General features: G+C 47.8%; 1 protein-coding gene across 39 annotated transcripts in view; it reads left to right on the top strand.

The window, feature by feature from the left end:
* ZFAT (zinc finger and AT-hook domain containing) overlaps positions 1-19,042 on the top strand; it is a 383,679-nt gene that overhangs the window by 195,366 nt on the left and 169,271 nt on the right. Inside the window, exon 17 of one of the 39 annotated variants that reach the window (XR_014842955.1) lies at positions 7,238-7,370. The exons of the other annotated variants lie outside the window; for them this stretch is intronic. The gene's annotated coding sequence lies outside the window, so the exon portion shown is untranslated. The remainder of the gene's footprint in view (positions 1-7,237; positions 7,371-19,042) is intronic. 39 annotated transcript variants of the gene reach the window in all.

Consider the following 19,042-nt stretch of genomic DNA (forward strand, 5'->3'; position numbering starts at 1 on the left):
CCTTCCCCCACTGTCTCTGGTAACTGTCAGTTTTCTATGTCTGTGACTCTGTTTCTTTTTTGTCTATACATTCACTTGTATTTTTTTTTTTTTTTATTTCACAGTAAGTAATATCATGAAGTATTTGCCTTGCTTGGTCTGACTTTTACTTCACTAAGTAGAATAGTCTCTAGGTCCATCTGTGTGGCTGCAAATCGTTTTTATTATTATTATTATTTTTATTTTTATTTTTAGGGCCACACCCGTGGCATATGGAGGTTCTCAGGCGAGGGGTTAAATTGGAGCTATAGCCGCTGGCCTGCACCACAGCCACAGCAACTCGGGATCTGAACCACATCAGCTCATGGTAACGCTGGATCCTTAACCCACTGAGGGAGGCCTGGGATCGAACCCGCAACCTCATGGATGCTAGTCAGAAGGCCCTGGCTCCCTTTGGCTGTGCAGTTTGTGGCAGAATCTGGGGTCAGAGGGACATCTTTGGGACACAGGGGAAGGGGAACTCAGTCCTTTGACCCCTGCCAGAGCCCTTTGTGTTGAGCACAGAAGAGAGGACACGTGGGTGAGCTGCTGGGCTGGTCAGGTCACCCTAAAATAGCTGCTCTAATAGCATCCTGCTGCGATGATTGAAAGCTGGAGCTGGAGGTTGATTCCAGGCTGAGAGATCAGTGTTAAAAGAGATTGCAAAGCAGGATTACGGAGAAGCCATCCGTGACCCCTCGCTAGGGTCTGTCTCTATGCTAGCTCTGTCACCTCGTTGCAGTTGTACGTCTGCTCGTCTGTTTGTGCCGTTGTGAACTCCTGGAGCTGAGGGGCTGAGTCGTAACGAACAGCAGCTGGCTTAGGGGAGGTGCTTGATTTATGATGCTCCCAGCAGGCCCTGCTTTATGATGAGGAAACAGAGGCAGAGGGCAGTTATGGAACTTGGCCATACAACGAAAGGGTGGCCGAATGGGGGTCTGAACCCAAGTCAGTCTCGCCACAAAGTCTACGTCTGGAGAGGTTAAAGAGAGTCCATCCATGCACATGGGCCCTCAGCTCTGTCAGTGCAGTGAGGTACCCGTCAGCTCCACGGACCGGCATTGCTCCAAGGTCCAGGCGGTTGTGGTCCCTCTGCTGTTGGAGGCATTCTCCGATCTGACGTGATGCTCCTGGGCATCCTCGCCCCAGTCCACGATTGTGAACAAGATCCTTACCAGGTCTCCCCCATCCTTGCGTATCTCCGGTCCTTGGACCATTGGTTTTCATAACAAATCTCTTAGGGTTTTCTGCTCACTACCAGTGATGTCGTCTAAGAGGACTCAAAAAGCAACACGGAGGCGTGGATGGGGGGCAGTCACTCTGCTTCCTTTCCAAGCTCAGTGGCTTGCTTTTCTCTGCATATGCTGGTATGGTTCACACTCAAGGTTGGGGCAGTAGATTTCTTCTGAAGGTTGCCCTAGTGAGACTGTTCATAAAGCAGTTGACCCAGACTTCCAGTGTTGCTGCTGCTTCTCGTGAGCTTTTGGAGTTCAGACGCCCTGACTCTATTCCCTACCATGCAAATGAGATGGGTCGGAAGAGCATGCATGTTAGCAGAGACTGTCATTTAATTTAATGCATCCTTACTCTGAGTGGATGAACTAGTGTTGGACTCTCTTCCAGAAGATGGGAAATAGTGTCACAGAGGAAACTAACCACCTATCTGAGGAACACAGTCACTGTAAAAGAGAGTCAAGAATGTGAGATTCAGCTCTACGGTAAAACTAAAAATTAATGGTCTAGACAGGTCATAAATTCAAAATAAGCTTAATAATTTTCCTCGCAGGAAATAGGAAGCAGAAGCAAGAAGTTAATAAAATAGAATCAAGTTGAAGTGCATGGTGGGAGAAACACAATGTTAAGATAAAGACCAGGAGGGGGATGGGCTACATGGTAAAACGCCCGTGGTCGGCTGGGAGGCCTGCTTGAGAGCTCTCCCAGAAGGCATCCTGAAGGAGTAAAGAGTTGAAGAAGTGTCAGTAATCTTATACTAGAAGTCCCAGAAGATAGGCAAAAATAGATGGGAGGGGAGAGAGTAGTTGAAGAAATTACGACTTAGAATTTTCCAGAATTAAAGAATGATGAATGGCCTTGATGGAAAGTCTTCACAGAGGACAAGGCAGAGTGGATATGGAAAAACAGACCCCTGTAATGTTAGATAACAGAGTAAGCCTATCGAGAAAAGAGAGACAATTCAAGTATCTATAACAGGGAACATGGATCTGGTACTGGTATCTGGCGGCATTATCCTAAGCACATCACATGTGTGAACTTATTCAGCCCTACTGCAACCTAAAATGGGTGCACCTGTTCTCCCATTTTACACACGAGGAAACTAGGTACAGAGATTTTAAGTAACTTGCCCAAGATCTCTTGGCCAAGACAGGGGTGACAGACACCAGCTATCTCCCCCGCTTCAGAGTCTGGGTTCTTAAGCACCAGGCTTCCCTATTTCTCGAAAAGTTTCTAGAGGGAGAAGATGGATCAAACTCTAGGGAATACAAATCACCTCGGCATTAAATATCTCAACAGTAACAACGGGGTCAAGAGGACAGTGGAGAAATAATTGCGAAGTGTTCTAGACAAAAAGAACTTGTAGAATTTGCTAGACTAGATTCAGAGAGGTTAAGTAAATTGCATGATGAAATAACATACAGTAAAGAGAGATGCCATCTTGGCTGAAGTCCATTAATCTTTTAAAATACTGCCTCTGCTAAATGCTCGGAGGACTGTGACTCTGACAACCATTTTTTTTTTTTTTTTTTTCCTTTCTGAAAGTCTAATTGACTGCTTGGGAAGGAGGGCAGACGATCAAAAGTAGTCCAGTTGGGCTTGAACTTTTACCCTCCCTGCCTCTGAAAGTTGCTGAGCCAGGGCCACAGGACCACGAGTGAGGCTGTCATTAATGGCAGATAAACCCAGATGCTCCCTCTCCACTTGGGTTGGTGGACAGAGACAAGTTCCCAGGAAGATACACGGTTACATGAATTTTACGATGCAATTTCCAGGCAGTAAAATGGGCAGGATGGATGCTCAGAAAAGCCCCTGAGATGATTATAAAGTCAGTGATTGAGTTTCATTTCCACTCGGAGTAGACTGGGCTTGTGCTGATCAACCTTGACATCAGACACGTGCAACCTGAGCGTTTGCACCGGGGGGGAAGGTTGTCGTTAGAAAGTTATTCAAGGGCAAGTCCCCTCATTCTATGTATATATGTATTTGTTTGTTTTTTTAGGGCTGCACACGCAGCATGTGGAGGTTCCCAGGCTAAGGGTCGAATCAGAGCTATAGCTGCCGGCCTACACCACAGCCACAGCCACACCAGAGCCTTACTTAACCCACTGAGCGAGGCCAGGGATCGAACCGGCATCCTCCTGGACACTAGTAAGGTTCATTGCTGCTGAGCCACCATGGGAACTCCCAAAGCAGACTTTTTGAAGAGATGCTCTTTGAGATGAGATTTAGTCATCTGAGAATATGGGTTGGGGGGAGGGGAAGCAATGCAGTGGCCCTAAGGCAGCTACAAGCTTGGCAAGTTTCAATGGGAGGAAAGTTGATGTTTTCTGAAACAGAGTGAGGGGAAATGGCACAGGATGAGGCAGGAGAGATGCATTTGGGCTAGATTGTTGTAAAATATTTGGATTTTCTTCTGGAGGCATTGGAAAACTATGGGAGAGTTTTAAACTAAATAATGTCACATCTGATTTATATTTTCCAGGGAGATCATGATGAGCTGTAAAGAGACAAAAGAAGATGTAGGCAGACCAGGTAGGGGGCAGTTTACCCAGCAGCCAGGACCATGTTTTTAGCTAATATCTGAAATTCTTCTCCATCCCGTTATCCCACAGTGCTATGAGATTTATCCAAATGAACCCCATTTGTATCTTGATTTCCAGGCAGGTTATTTTCCTCCCACTAGACTGGGTTTCAGCCATCTTTCACTTAACTGGAAGAAATGCGTGAAGCCAAAAATGTTAGTTTTAATCTTTATTCAAACAAAGAAAACCTTGGGTTCTTGCTAAGTGCCAGGCGCTCTGCCAGATCGTGGGGATGAAGCCGTGAAAGACTTGGTCCCCGCTACTGAGCGTGGTGGGAAAGCCTGACAAGTTAACAGTCAGAAGGCTGGGTGTGCAGAAGGGAGACCTGTGGCCTGGCAGTGGGCTGGAGTATTGGCAATGCCAGCTGCACCAGGAGGGAAACCTCAGTGGGAGGGGTCAGCCTTGTTCAAGCCTTAGGAGTGCTCTTGAGCTGAGTCTTGCATGCTAGATGCAAGCGTCCCAGACCACGGAAGAAAGGGAAGGGGTCTTTAAGCCAAGGAATCAGCATTTGCAGTGGCAGGTGGATAAGGAAGCAGAGTTTCAATAGTTGCTAGTCATTCGGTTTGGCTACAGCTTAGTGGAAGGGTGTTTGGAGAATGTCAGGGAAGGGGTATAAAGAGTTAAAATGTGTGGTGGGTAAGAGCTGGGAATCTCTGTGTGCATCCAGGTGTCTTTGGGAGATGGATTAGTTAGGACTCTTGGTTGCACGAAAAGAGACTTACTGAAACTAGTTTAACCAAATAAATATATTTGTCATTAAATTGCAGCGCTCTGAAATGGATTCCAGACGGTGGGTGGGGGTGGTGGGGGGTAGCTGGGCCTCTGGTATGAGCCCAAACCAGGTGTTGTTGAACTTTAAGAAATCTGAAAGACTTCCCATCCTTCGTCTTTGCTTCTTTCTGCATATTTATTGAATAATTCTCACTGCAGCCTGATTTACCTGCTTCTCAATCCTCAAGACCACAAACAAATCTCTAGTTTTTATCTCTTCTGTTCAAGAGACAGGATGAAGCAAAAACGGTAGACACCAATCCAAATTCCCAGGAATTTGCATGACTATTAGCCTATTTAAAGCATCCAGTACAATAATCTGTTGCCAGGGAGGTCAGGCCAGGTGGTAAAACGTGGCTCCTGGGAGCCACCCTTGTACTTAGTGGCTTATGAGATAATTTCTCCAAAATTCTTAGCAGTATGCCTGGCATGTGGAAACTGTCCTCTGTATGCTCCTCCAGATGAGCTGAGAGGGGCTGGCAGGAGGCAGTAGAGGCATCATGTTGAAGAGACTTGTTGTTGTTTGATGAAGTCAAACAATGAAGCAGTGCTTATCTGGCACAGAGCAGAAGATCAACGAAGAGTATTTGTTTCTATAATTGTGCCAAAAGGCTTTGATTATGCTTTTGTTTTCTCTGCTGGCCTGTTAGTTTCTGAGCCACTGAGACCGATTGAAGCCTGTACTCTCAGGACCTTGAAATCCAGTATCGTAACCACTGTTGCCAGTTGCTGGGCAGGGTCTTCTACCCACGTGAACTGCCATGATCTCCCACCCCTTCTCCCCCTAATCTTGGACTTTCTGGAGCCTTACAGTCAGGACCAACCAAGCCTGAGTCCACCATGCTCCCAAACACCTTCTTGATCCTTCCTCCCACCAACTGTGTCGACGAGATCCCAGCATGCCTTGCAGCCAGCACTGTCTGAACTCTCTCATTGCAGAGACAGAGTTGCTAACTAGCACATTTGCTGCTTTAATTAGACGAGTTTTGACAAGCTCTGAAACTTTGTTTTTGATTTCTATCTTTGGGATGATTTAAAGCACCATAAAGCTGTGTAATTGTTGTGGGCAGGTCACATACCCACCAACATCCATCTGCTTCCTGAGAAAGCTAACCATCCCAGCCTTGGAGAAGAGCGTGCAAAGTAGACAATAAAAAGAGATTGCCGTGGGTTAATGCTTTTTCTCATGGCAAATAGTTTTGTTTTTTTTTCCTATCACTTGTGTTTTTGGCAGTATAGTTAAGTCACTATTTTGACCTTCTTTTTCATTTTTAGCCAATAAAAAATAATTAACCTGCCGGTATTTTGGGAGTTATTGCCTTCAGAGAAGGGGGAATATGTTTGCATGGTGCCTGAGAGTTTGCAAAAAAAAAAAGAAAGAAAGAAATTCCATGTGAATTATCTCATTTAACATAAGCCTGTGAGGCAGGGCACAGTGGCTATTAGTGGTGGCATTTTACAGATAAGAAGCCTAAGCTTAACGAGGTTAAAGGTGTAGAGGGAGATAACTTATGTTTAATGAAATAAATATTTGCTGAATATCCGCTTTACTGCCGTTGGTGGTGAGAAGATACCAAGCATAATTTTCTAAAAAAATTACGTGGGGCTTCTCTTTTTTTCTGGCAACCACGAGTCCCCTCTCTGCTCTCATGTGCATTGAGTTTGGATCACTGGATAGTTTGTCTCTATCGAGCATCTCCTTGTATTTATTAAGGCTCCCTGGAGGCTTCGGCTCCCAGGAGGCAAAGTCTGGGTCTGTTTGGTTAGTTCTCCCAGACTTTTAGATGTTTGTGAATTTGTAATTTCCTGGCTGTGGGACTCCATTTCTAGCGAACTTTTCTATGGTTTCTCTTTTCCCAGAATTATTTCCCTTACCCTCAGGATCTACCCTCCCTTCCTTACATCCATGAATACAAAACCGTTAGCATCCCAGGAATGTCCCCTATGGACTAATTAACCAAGGGGAATAAACTTTAGGGGTTGACCGGTGAAGCCATAGGCCACCCTGACCGCTCCATTGGCCGTGAATATGCTGCTTCTCTCAGCTTCTGGATAACCTGAACCCAGCAAAGTTGCCTTGAGGGACAAATGATCGCTAGTGACGGTTAATCCGAAGCATGTTCAGGCCTTTTCCCTGTGAGTTAACCTGCTATTTACCACACCCCCTGCTCCCCTAATCCTATTCCAAGGCTTTCACTCCTCCATTCCCCTTCTTGGAGTTCGCCTCTGACATCCCTTGTCCTGGTGGATATTCCAGTGACTACAGACAGATACAATGGGGGGAGGTCCCGTCGTGGCTCAGCGGAAACAAATCCGACGAGTAACCATGAGGATGCAGGTTCCATCCCTGGCCTCGCTCAGGGTTAAGGCTCGGCATTGCCGTGAGCTGTGGTGTAGGTCGCAAGGGCAGCTTGGGTCTGGTTTTGCTGTGGCTGTGGTGCAGGCCGGCGGCTACAGTTCCAATTCGACCCCCAGCCTGGGAACCTCCATATGCTGGAGTGTGGCCCTAAAAAGCAAAAACAAAACAAAACCAAAAAATCAACCAAAATAAGCAAAAAGCAAATACATTGGGGAATGATTTCCTTTCTTCTCTCCTGAGCATAAAACTTTGTCATCCTTCTCGATCCCAGACACTCAGCCCCGCACTGAATCTCGTGTTCCTCCAGCTGAATCTTCTGGGCCCCAGCATGAATCATGGGAAGGAAATTGTGGCTCCGTTCAAGCTTGTGACTCCTGACCAGTCATGACATTGTGGAGAAACAGGTGAAACAGAGGAGATGGAAATTATTAAGTATTTTTCTCTCGGCGTCGCCGCCTTTCTTGTCTGTCCAGCGTTCCTGCTGCACTGACCTGCCTCTGGGCCCTTCCTCGTGGAGTTCCCTGGGCATCCCTTTCTCTTCCCCCTCCATCTGTGAAGCCCTGGCCATGCTCCAGGGTCTCCGTGAACGACGATTCTTCTGGGTAGTGTGCTCTGGCTCTTCCTTGCTCTCTCTGATCACGGTGGCAAGTATTGCTTCATCAGTGTTTTGAGCTCAGTTCTCTAGAAGCTGAGTCTGAGACATTCTCATGCGAGCCATTTATGAAGGGATTGCTCAAAAGAGGGACCTGGGTGGGAGTGAGGGCTGCGGGAAGGAGTGAGGGCTGCAGGGTGTGTCAGGGAGGAAGCGAGGCAGAGACAGCAGGTTTCATGAACTCGTAGAAGCAGAGGCTACCGTGGTGGTTGCCAGGATCTGGAGGCGGGAAAGGGGAGATGGTGGACAAAGCACCAACTTCCGTCTGTAGGATGAGTGAGTTCTGGGCATCGAGTGTACGGCGTGGTGTTTGTAGTTACTAATATTGTATTATATACGTGGAAGTTGCTGAGAGTAGATCTTCAATATACAATAAAAAAAAGAGATGGTAATTAGGTGACATGATAGAGGCATTAGCTAACCCTGCGGTGGTAATGGTTTTGCGGTATATGAGTGCATCAAATCAACACAGGGTATACCTTAAACTGGTGCAATATTCCGTGTCAGCTACATCTCAGTAAAGCTTGGCGAGAAAAAGAAAAGGAAAACTAGGCTTCAGGGGACACCTAGCCTGGGCCCAATCCCTCCCACGGGGTGCTCAGGAGTGTGACTTGCACGCAATAGTTGTCTTGCCCAAAGAAAGGGCGGCTGAAATCAGATGAGCCCTTGTTTAGAAGCTGCTCCCTGCTGTGGGCAAAGTGTCACCTCTAGGCAGCTCCAAGGAGATGCGCTCTCATAGGTTAGTCAAGGGCGGTCCTTCAGAGAAAGGTGCAGATCTGCGCCACTAGCCGCCAACATCAACAGCTGGGCATGAATGCACCTGCTGGGTAACACGGTCCGGGCAGGACCCCAACATCATCTGCTGTATACAATTGGTGAGGTCATTGTTACATGTCTCCAACATCTAATGGGCCTCTCACATCCCAGGTGCTCTTCTAGGTAACTTGGAATCAAAGATGACTGTGCCGCACTTGTGTGGACGTTTCTCGAAGGCAGACGTTCAAAAGCACACAGGGCGAGACAGGCCCAGGCCCTACCTACCGCTGGAGACCAGGTGGGAGCTTGTTCACATGAACAAGGCAGAATTGGCGCTATTGCCGCTGGGGCCCAGAGGGGGTCAGCCACATGCAAAGTGAAGTCAGCAAAGCTTTTGAATCATCGTTCTCCAGCTCCTCTGCTGGGTCTGAGCAAGAACAGGATTGTTCCTGGGCCGGTTGAGGATGAACCGAAAGGTTTGAGTCAATGATTCTGGCTCGGGGAGAGGTGCCATTCAGGGCACAGAGGGCACAGCAATTACAAGAGGCAGGATGCTAATCAAAGAAGCTTAAGGAAAAAAGGAGACTTTCCTGGCTCATGGCGAAAGTCAGGGTGGATCTAACTTCAGGAGTGGGCAGTCCCATCCTCTTGCCCCATCACACAGCTCTGCCGCCCTCCGTGTTGCCTTTCTTTGTGTGTGGCATCTATCCCTGTGCTGGCTTCGAGAAACTGCAGGTCGCATGCTACCAGGTCCCCAGTCCCAGAAAGGGCAAGTCACAGGATTGACTTCACTGGACAGACCTTGTTGAAGGAGGACATGGAGCAGATGTGGCCCCAGGTTGACCCCAGAACTGGACCCGGGCAGTCGGAGGCCCCTGCTTCCCCCCATCCTTGAAATGCACGCTCTGCCCACCATGCTCACAGTGGGCGCTGTGCTCACGGGCGCAGCCTTGAGACGGTGCGTGTGCTTGAGACCCCGTGGATGATGCGTGTGACTGGAATTCCGTTCCGGCCTCTCTGCAAACTTTTCCAGCTAGCGGGTATGGAGAGCCACGCATTTAGTAGCCGCCCAATTCCCTTGCTTATCAATCCGGCCACCTGCCAGTCTGGAGGGCTCCGCCTCTTTCTTCCGACTCTTTGCCCTCCATGCACTAGGGGCTGGTTTGTGAACCAAGAGGTTTTGAGTCATGTGATCAAACTGAAAGAAGCACATATTGTGGGGGATGGAGTTTACCGTTGGCTCTGGCTAGTGGGCTGCACGCCACCCACCCATGGAACCTGGGTAGATCACCCCAGGTGAATCACGTGGTCTGAGAAGGGGCGAGTGAAAAGAAGGCCTCTTTCAAATGAAAGGAAGTGTTCTTTTATTAGAAGAGATATACAAGGAAGACAAACACCATCAAATATATTTCACCGCGGCTCTGTTCGCCTGGATTTTAAATTGCTGTCTTGCAGCATGTGCATGGCAAACTACCGGGCCGCGAGTTCATTGCCACTGGCAAGCTCAGGACGCAATTGATTTGACAAGTCATATTTAATGCTGGGCTTGTAGAAAAGGTTCTCATTTCCATCTGACAGTTTTTATGATGGAAGTCAAGCTCACTAGTCTATAATTGACAGGATTCTTATTCATTTTGGAGAAGTTACGGCATCTGGTGGCCTGCAGTTTGCAAGCTATACAGACCTTTCTGTTAACCTTGCAAAGCTGGAGAGCTCAGCTTCAGCATTTTGTTACCTGTCTTGTCAATTTCTAGACAGGTGACTTCACCTCCGTCTCTCCAGGCAGTTTCTCTCCTTAAATTCAGGAGTTATTTCCTTGGACAAGGCCAGTACCAGAGGCTTGAATAGTGTTGTTTGCTGACTTGTGTAACTTCTGGGAAAATGATTTTCTTGCTGTGATATGAAATTGACTTTTCATCTTTGGTGACCAGCCACCAGCCACTCCAGCTCACCTTTCCTGTGTTTGGAGGGACACAGATCTACGAAGGGGGAGCACATGAGCTTTGAGAATGGGATCACTGACCTGCAGAGGGCTGGGGAGTAATGTCTCATCTCTGAGAGGGCTTCTAAAGAGTTATTCTAAAGCTTATTCTTAATATGTTATCACTTAAAAAAATGATAGCTGCCTTTCAAGGACTCTAGGTTTTTGACTCACAGCACTGGAGGGAAAAATCTCCTTTCTGCTCCTAAATATCTCATTATATTTCTCTGTGAAAGCACCCTCCACACCCTCCTGGGAATCTTTCTGTATTGCATCAATTTTAGATCATGAACCTGAGCACACACACTCATTCAGCTATGAGTTCAGTGAGCATCTGAAATTCACCTCCGGTAAAGGTCACGTGGATGGTGGGATAGTGTAGGGCGGTCTTTTGGGTTTGGAGTAAGATGGGGGTCAGGATGCAGACCCTGGGAGAGTAGGATTTGGTCCCACAGGTGAGGCAGACCATGTTTAGGCCTCATAGTAGCACAGATATGACCAAGTCATGGTGCCAGCCCTGGTAGAGCACGTGGTCAAGTCAGGGAGACAGACGAGGAGACACCTGTAGCAGAGGGCAGCAGGCAGGGCAGTTAGTTGGGCAACGTATTCCTGGGTTCTACCCTCCTAGTGAACAACTAAAAACAGACAAGGGAAGTTTGGTTATTCCATGTCATTGGACTTTCAGTGGCTGATGATGTTAGCTAGCCTGTAACGTGGGGGCCAGCCCCGCAGAATGGTGAACCGTCTCACCCAGACACCAGTGGTGAGAAAGTGTTGGCTTGAAGGGGTCATGAGGACATGTTTCATGTTCACCGCTGCGTTCCTTGTGCCTAGCACCCACTGACACATGGTAAGTCCCCTATAAATATCTTTTTTAGAAGAGGGAAACTACCTGAAGTACAAGAGGCCGCAGAGAGTGGAGGAGGAGTTCAGGCGGGCAGCTATTTGTAGGGAAGAGGCGTACAAGACTTTGAGACTCACGCCAGGCACATAAGACCCCAGGTCTAGACAGCCAGACTCTTCCAGATGCCCCTTACATGTGAATACGAGGTCTCTACAAGTTTCTCTGTCCAGACCTGGACTGGCTCAGGGCTTGGGTGGGGCTCTGTCTGTGAGTTGAAGCCCCAGGCTCTGAACCCAAGCAGAACTGCAGATGAGAGGAGCTCACATGACATCTGTCAAACTTCCTGGACCCCCACCTCGCCTACCCCCACCAGCAACTGGTTGGGGCATTTCCCGAGAGACCCAGTATGACATTCTTGAGAGCAGATGCACTGGACTTTCTGATTCCATTCACTTGTTTCCATCAACAAATATTTGTTCATTCTTTCTATGATTAAGACATTGTTCTAAGCTTTTAGGTTACAGCAGAGAACAAGACAGACAAAGCCCCTGCCTTCTTGGAGCTCATGTTCCTCTCGTGGAAGCAAACAATAAACATGCACCTGAGTGAACATGTGGTGGCTGCAGAGGTGACAGGGACACACAAGGCAAGAGAAAGGGGATGGGGCTGTTAGGAGAGACTCTCTAACAGGGGGAACGTGAGGAAGGAGGCCAGAGAGACATCTGGGGAAGGAGCGTGCATCCTGTTATGAGCAGCAAGCACGTGCCTGGTGAACTTGAGGAGGAACCCGGCATGGCTGTTCTGGAGGAGGCAGTGATAGAGAGGCGGCGGGGGACAGAGTATGTAGGATCTTGCAGGTCATTGCTGGGACTGTGGCTTTTGCTCTGAAGCAGACAAGATGCATCAGAGGAGTTTGAGCAGAGGCCTGAAAGGAGCAGGCTTGTTTTGAAAGGATTCTCTTGTCAGTTTTCTCTTGTTCATGGCTTAGAACAGCAGTGCTTCAGTATTTCTCCCAGTCCTGTAGGTGGACTGGGCTGTTCCTTTGCTGACTCCCCCTGAGCTCACTTAGCAGGAGGGTTGGGCTCAGCTGGGGTGTCTGGCCCTCTCTTTCCATGTGGTTCCTCATCCTTAGGGAGGCCACACCTGATTGGGCTTCCTTCCAAGATGGCCGCATTCCCGGAGACACACACCTGCCCAGCTTCCGTTTGCTTCACATGTGCCGAGTCACGTTGCCCAGCCCAGAGTCAGGACGGGACTGTGCAGTGTGAATATCAGAAGACATGGAACCTGAGGGGCAGTTAATGTAGCCAGCTACCACTCTGACTGTTCTTTTGAGAAGAGACTTGGGGGAGGAGAAGGGGATGGCCGGGGAAGGAGGCCAGGTATCAATCCCAGTAAACCGTGGCGGCTCCTTGGTGCAGCGTGATAGCACTGGAGTGGTGAGAGGTGATCTGATTATGATATTTTGTAAGTGGAGCCTAAGTAGTTTGTTGATGGATGAGGATGGTGCATGAGACGTGGAAGAGAGGGGAATTAGGATGCCCCCAAGACATCTGTCTTCAGCAGCTCTAAGGACAGAGTGGCTATAAATGGAGAAGGGGATACTGTGGGAAGAGGGGGAGACTTCTGCCAGTTGTATAGTGGGAGTTCTGTTTTGGACGTGTTAAATTTAAGATATCTATATCTGTATTTGCATCTGTACATTTATATAAGCTATTAGTTGGCTATAATAGTAAAGATACTAGGTGGATGATTCTGGGAGGAACAAACAAATTTGGGAATTAGCCCATTGATGGTGTTTAAAGTTCTGGGCCTGGATGAACTCGCCAAGGGCTGGGGTAGATAGAGCGGAGAAGAGGTGTACCATCTGAGTCCCAGGTCCTCCAGCGTTTCAAGGTCAGGGAGCTGAGGACAAACCAGTAAAGGAAGACAGAGCAAGGTGGCTAGTGACCAGGGCAAGAACCGAGAATGAAGAAAGCTAAGGATGGGAGAGCAATCAGGTGTATCAGAAGCTGCTCATAAGATCAAGTAAGATGATTGAGCGCTCACTGACCCTGAGACTGGGCTGTGAGGAGGTCAGGAGGTCACCTGGCCAGAGCAGCTTCCGTTGAGCAGGAGCCCAGGAAGCCTGGTTGTAGCAGATTCAGGGGAGAGTGAGAGATGACCTCCAGCTCTGTCACTTGCTAACTGTATGCGCCTCGGGCATATTCCCAGTTGTACATTCCTCAGTTTCCTTAGCTACGAAATACCAGCCATCACGATGGACATTGCATGGGCTCCATGTGACCGGTGAGTGAGGTCATCCCTATGCAAGGACCAGCGCGATGCCGGGTGTACGGTTGCCACTCACGACCAAGTGGACTTGCATGGTGTGCATCTGTTTGGTAAAAACGTATTCCATCAACTCATTCTTGACTGGGAGGGTCGTTGACTGCAGGAAGGGGCTAAGGAGGGGGATTTTTATGTTTCAGAGACTGCAGAATAGAAAATGCACAACTAGGAGTTCCCGTCATGGCTCAGTGGTTAACGAATCTGACTGGGAACCATGAGGTGGAGGGTTCGATCCCTAGCCTTGCTCAGTGGGTTAAGGATCCGGCGTTGGTTGCCGTGAGCTGTGGTATAGGTTGCAGACGCGGCTCGGATCCCATGTTGCTGTGGCTCTGGTTTAGGCCAGCGGCTAAAGCTCCAATTCGACCCCTGGCCTGGGAACGTCCATATGCCGCAGGAGCGACCCTAGAAAAGGCAAAAAGACCAAAAAAAAAAAAAAAAAAGAAAGAAAGAAAGAAAGAAAAAAGAAAATGTACAACTAACTCATCTTTGGGGTTATAAATGCCCTTGGGAAGTGGCAGAAGAATAGTGCTTTGTGGTCTGGCTTTAGAAAGATGGGGCCAGACCCTAAAAAGCAAAAAAGAAAGGAAAGCAAGATTTACCCTAAATCCTACCGCTCCCATCATTGTAGCTGAGACTCAGCTATTAGGCCGTCCACCCTTTCTGCCCTTCATGTGACACGCAGATCCTTGTTTTCTCGGTTGCAGCAGCTCCGTTGCACGAGCACTAACCATACGTCAGGCCTTATTCCAAGTGCTGGCTTCCATCGGCTTCTGCCACAGGGCCTTTGTCTGTGCTGTCTGTTCCCTTGGCCATACCAGATGCAGTTCTTTCCTCATTTCAGGTTTCATCTTAAATATCAACGTCTGTTTTCTTTACCAGACTGGAAGCTCTCAGAGGGCAGGAATTGTCTCCTTGCTTGCCCCAGAGATGTTTAATAAATATTGTCAAATGAATGAGCAATACGAAAAACAAAAGAAAGAAAGAAAGATGGGGCCAGAATCCTTAGTCACTTAATTGATACTTAATCTAAGTCTAGGTTTTATCATTTTTAAAGTGGGTGTTTGGCGTTCCCGTCGAGGCTCAGCAGAAATGAATCCAACTAGTATCCACGAGGTTGCGGGTTTGATCCCTGGCCTCGCTCAGTGGGTTAAGGGTCTGGCATTGCTGTGAGCTGTGTTGTAGGTCACAGACAGGGCTCAGATCCTGCGTTGCTGTAGCTGTAGCTGTGGTGTAGGCTGGCAGCTCTTGCTCCGATTCAACTCCTGATCTGGGAACTTCCGTATGCCAAGGGTGTGGCCCTAAAAAGACAAAAAAATTTTTTTTAAATTAAAAAAATAAAGTGGGTGTTTAATAGTACTCACTTTATATGAAATCATTCTTTTTCCTGGCCATGACATGCAAAAGTTCCTGGGCCAGGGATCAAACCTGCACCATGGCATTGGCCTGAGTCACAGCAGTGACAATGCCGGATCCTTAACCTCCTGAGCTACCATGGAACTCCTGAAATCACTCTTGTACCTGACATAAAACCAGCCCCCATTAACTATCAGCTGGCATGACCAGGCTTGCTGATGGTATTGATGAGGAGTATACATCAGCTTTTAAGTGTCTCTTTCCTTTCCATCAACATGTAGAGAAAGAGCCCGCTCGTCACTCTTTCAAGTAATGGCAGCATTTTGAGTCCCTACCCGATTTGAAGCCATGCCTTGGCCCTGGTGCTCAGGATGTCTGTGGCAAGAAGGCTGGGCAAATCCCCTCCTTGTCCTGCAGGGTAGTTTTAAAGCTTCTAAAAATAAAGCGACACCACTAAACCCCAGCTGAAATTTTACGCTCGCGAGTAAATCTACAAGGCTGCAGAAAGTCTGCGGCTCAGCCTCAGAAACCCTGCTGTGCCATCCCCTTGGTTGAATTTACTTTCTGTCTAAATAGAAATCTTCAATTTTTATACTTTTTAGCCTGGTGGTAATAAATTCAGCATCAAGAAGAGCATTTATTTGCAACAGTGCTCCTGCTCTGCTGACTTTGCAGATGGCAAAAATGAGACATTGTTATTCTGTCTCTACTGCCGTGCTGTTGTGTTTTTATTTTCAAGTGTGAGTATAGAGCCCCTCTTTTCATCTCCTTCCCTCACTTTTGTGTATTAACCATTTTTTTTTTCCCCTCGGGGTTCCATCCTCTGGGTTTAACAGGGCTCCGCAGGCTGTATGTAATATGGATTTCACATCCTCTCAATCTGTTAGGGCATTTTCCGTGTGCATTTTACAGCAGCTCCTGATTGTAAATTGGTTGTAGAAACTTCATTGGCTTCCTGTCTGTGACATCCCTGATGGATGGGCCCTATTTATACGGAACAGCGCAGCGTGCACAGAGGTACACAGCTCCACGCCACGCTTAATGGATTGGAAGGAGAGAGCTGGGGGCCCCACTGGGAAGAGCGTCACTTGCTTCCTTTCTGTGCACCAGTTGGAAAAGGCCAGGGGCACCTGTGCTTGGAAGTCCTTTGAGGCTGAGTCAGGGCCTGGCACCTCCACAGAGCAGGTCCCTGAGAGCGCAGTCCTGGGAATAACCTGGGGCAACATGGGCTGAAGGGCATGGCCGCTGGGGCACGTGGACAGATGTGGAACCTCTCCTGGGTCGTTTGGTGGCACGTGTCGGTGAGAGTGTCCTCACTGGAAAGGATGAAGATGACCTGGGGTTTGGGGGGAAGGGGTTGTGATTTTGACCCGGCAGCCCACCTCCCCACTATAATTCAACGGGGGGAGAAACCTTAGAAAAATAGGAAAAGGTTGGCCTCGGGGCCCTTGTGGTCAAATCAATGGCCTAGGATTGGGGGTAGGAGGGAAAATGTTCTTTCTTTTGTTAAAGCCTCATGAGGACAAGGTTGCATTAGGAGGAGGAATGTGAAACTCATGTGACCTGGTCAGAGTATCGTCAGGAAACTCCTCTTTATGTTTGAGGGGTTTCTGATTGAGTTTAGGTAATGCACGCATCTGATTTGAACACTTCTGTCACAAGCAAAACAAAGTAAGACCCCCCAGATGGTGTAAGAACAAAGGAGATTTCCCGGCTCACACAATAGGGAATGCTAGGTGGGCTCAGATTCACGTGTGGTTTGATTCAGCGACCTGAGCCACCTCCTCGGGACCCAGCTTTCCCCTCGCTGTCTCTCAGCTCCCTCTTCTCTCCACCCTTGGATAGGTTCTTTCCTCATGGTTACACAGTGGCTGCGGCAGCACGAGCGTCCTAGTCTCAGAACTCCAGATCCAGTTTCTCAACACTGACTGGTTACGTGTCCATCGATCACTGCAGAGAGGTGGGGGCAATACTCTGATGAGTTTGAATGAGTCGCATGTTCCATTTCTGGAGTCGGGAAGTGAACCTGTGCAACCATAAACTCGTATATTTAGAGGAGGGCCATCTGCCAAAGGGCAATCAGTGCTGTTAGGAGAAAAAAAAGGATCAGTGGATTCTGGGTGTTTAAAACACACCCACTGCCTGCCATCCCGGGAGAGAAAGCTCACCTTCCCTGCCCCTCTCCCACTTTAGACAGGGAAGCCAGGATGGCCCTCCTGTCTCCAGCCCCAGTTTTCTTTGACCCGGGTGTCAAGGGGCGCCACAGAGTGGTCTCCAGACCACCGAGGTCCTAGAGTCTGTTCTCCTGAACTCATCTTCTCTCCAACCTCCTTGTCATCAGATCCCACTGCCCTTCTCAGCTCCTCCTTCTTGTAGGGGAAGAGTCGGGGGATGGCAGACTGTGCCGTGTGCTGGGTAGAGAGACTCACAGCTCTATCAAAAGGTTTACAATGGGTGGCATGAAAGTTCACCCAGTGGTCTTGGATATGGCTTGTTTTTTTCTTTTTCTTTTTTTTTTTTCCTGAAATCATCTAAAATTTATTTTTTGATCGTAAAGCATTTTAGCATTTTCATTAAATAGAGTCGATTTACAGTGTTGTCAATTTCTGCTGTGAAGTATAGTGACTCAGTCATACATATTCATATATACACATTCTTTTTCTCATAGTATCTTCCACCATGTTCCATCACAAGTGATTGGATAGAGTTTCCTGTGCTGTACAGTAGGACCTCATTGCTTATCCACCCAAATGCAATAGTTTGCATCTACTAACCCCAAACTCCCCATCCATCCCTCTTGCTCCCCCCACCTCCTTGACAGCCACAAGCCTGTTCTCTATGTTTGTGTGTGTGTTTCTGTTCTGTAGATAGGTTCATCTGTGCCTTTTTTGTTTGTTTGTTTTTAGGACTGCACCCGCGGCACATGGAGGTTCCCAGGCCAGGGGTGGAATAGGAGCTGCAGCTGGGGGCTTTCACCACAGCTACAGCAACGCGGGACCTGAGCTGCATCTGCAACCCACACCACAGCTCACGGCAACGCCAGATCCTTCACCCACTGAGCAAGGCCAGGGATCAAACCCACATCCTCATGGATGCTAGTCGGATTCGTTAACCGCTGAGCCACGAAGGGAACCCTCCAGATAAGCTTTATATTGAGGTATATTGTACACACAGGAATGTGCACAAATCATGGGTGTAGCTTGATGAATTTTCACAAAGGGATCGTACTTGTGTGAGCAAAACAACACCCTGTTGACTGTGCCGAAAAAACTAGTCATTGTCCTCATTCGTCATCAAGTATCTGCTTGTTTTTGACCTCATATGCATGAAATCATGCGTCATCTGCTCTCTTGTGTCCCGTTTCCTTGGCTCAACAGACTTCTGAGCTCCATCCATGTTTTCGTTTGTAGCAAGGGTTCGTGTTCGTTGCTGCGCCATTTCCTACTAAAGAACACATCACAATTTACTTGTCTGGCTGTCGCTGGACATTTTCCTCCCAGTGTTGGGCTGCTGTGAATCATGTTCTTCGAACATTCTGTTACATGTCTCATGATGCCGGGATGCATTTATTTTTGTTGGATTGATACCAAAGCGTGGAATTTCTGGGTCTTAGGGTACATGGGTGCTTTCGTAGTGACTCCCAAGAAGTTTTCCAAAGTAATTGTAAAAACAAACCCGTGTCAGCAGCAGTGTGAGCGTTTCAGTTGCTCGACGTATTTGTTATTAAAAAAAAAGAACTTGACTCTTCTGGTAGGCATGTAGCTGTGTCTTACTGTGGTTTTGATTTTGTATTTCTTTGTGACTAAAGGTATGGAGAATTGTTCCATGTGCTTATTGATTGTCTTTCTGTGAAGTGCTTGTTTGAGTCTCTTAACCATATTCTGTTGGGTTGTTTGTTTTCTTATTGATTTGGAGGAGTTTTCTGGGTATGTTGGATATGAGTCTTTTATTGGACTCATGTGTACTGCACATATCTTATTCAATGGTGACTTTGATTTTCTTTTTAAACTTAAGTCTTAAAAATGTCACTGTGTTCATCTTTTACTTAGGGGTTATGTGTGTGTGTGTGCGTGTGTGTGTGTGTTTTGTTTAAGAAACTTTGTGGGAATTCCCGTTTTAGCTCAGCAGTAATGAACCCAACTAGGACCCATGCGGACGC

Source organism: Sus scrofa, chromosome 4 (assembly GCF_054392235.1).
Source record: "Sus scrofa isolate SSC_HxYL_T2T_F1_AM1 chromosome 4, Sscrofa_HxYL_maternal_Yorkshire_Landrace_v2.0, whole genome shotgun sequence".
In the NCBI taxonomy this organism is placed as follows: domain Eukaryota; kingdom Metazoa; phylum Chordata; class Mammalia; order Artiodactyla; family Suidae; genus Sus; species Sus scrofa.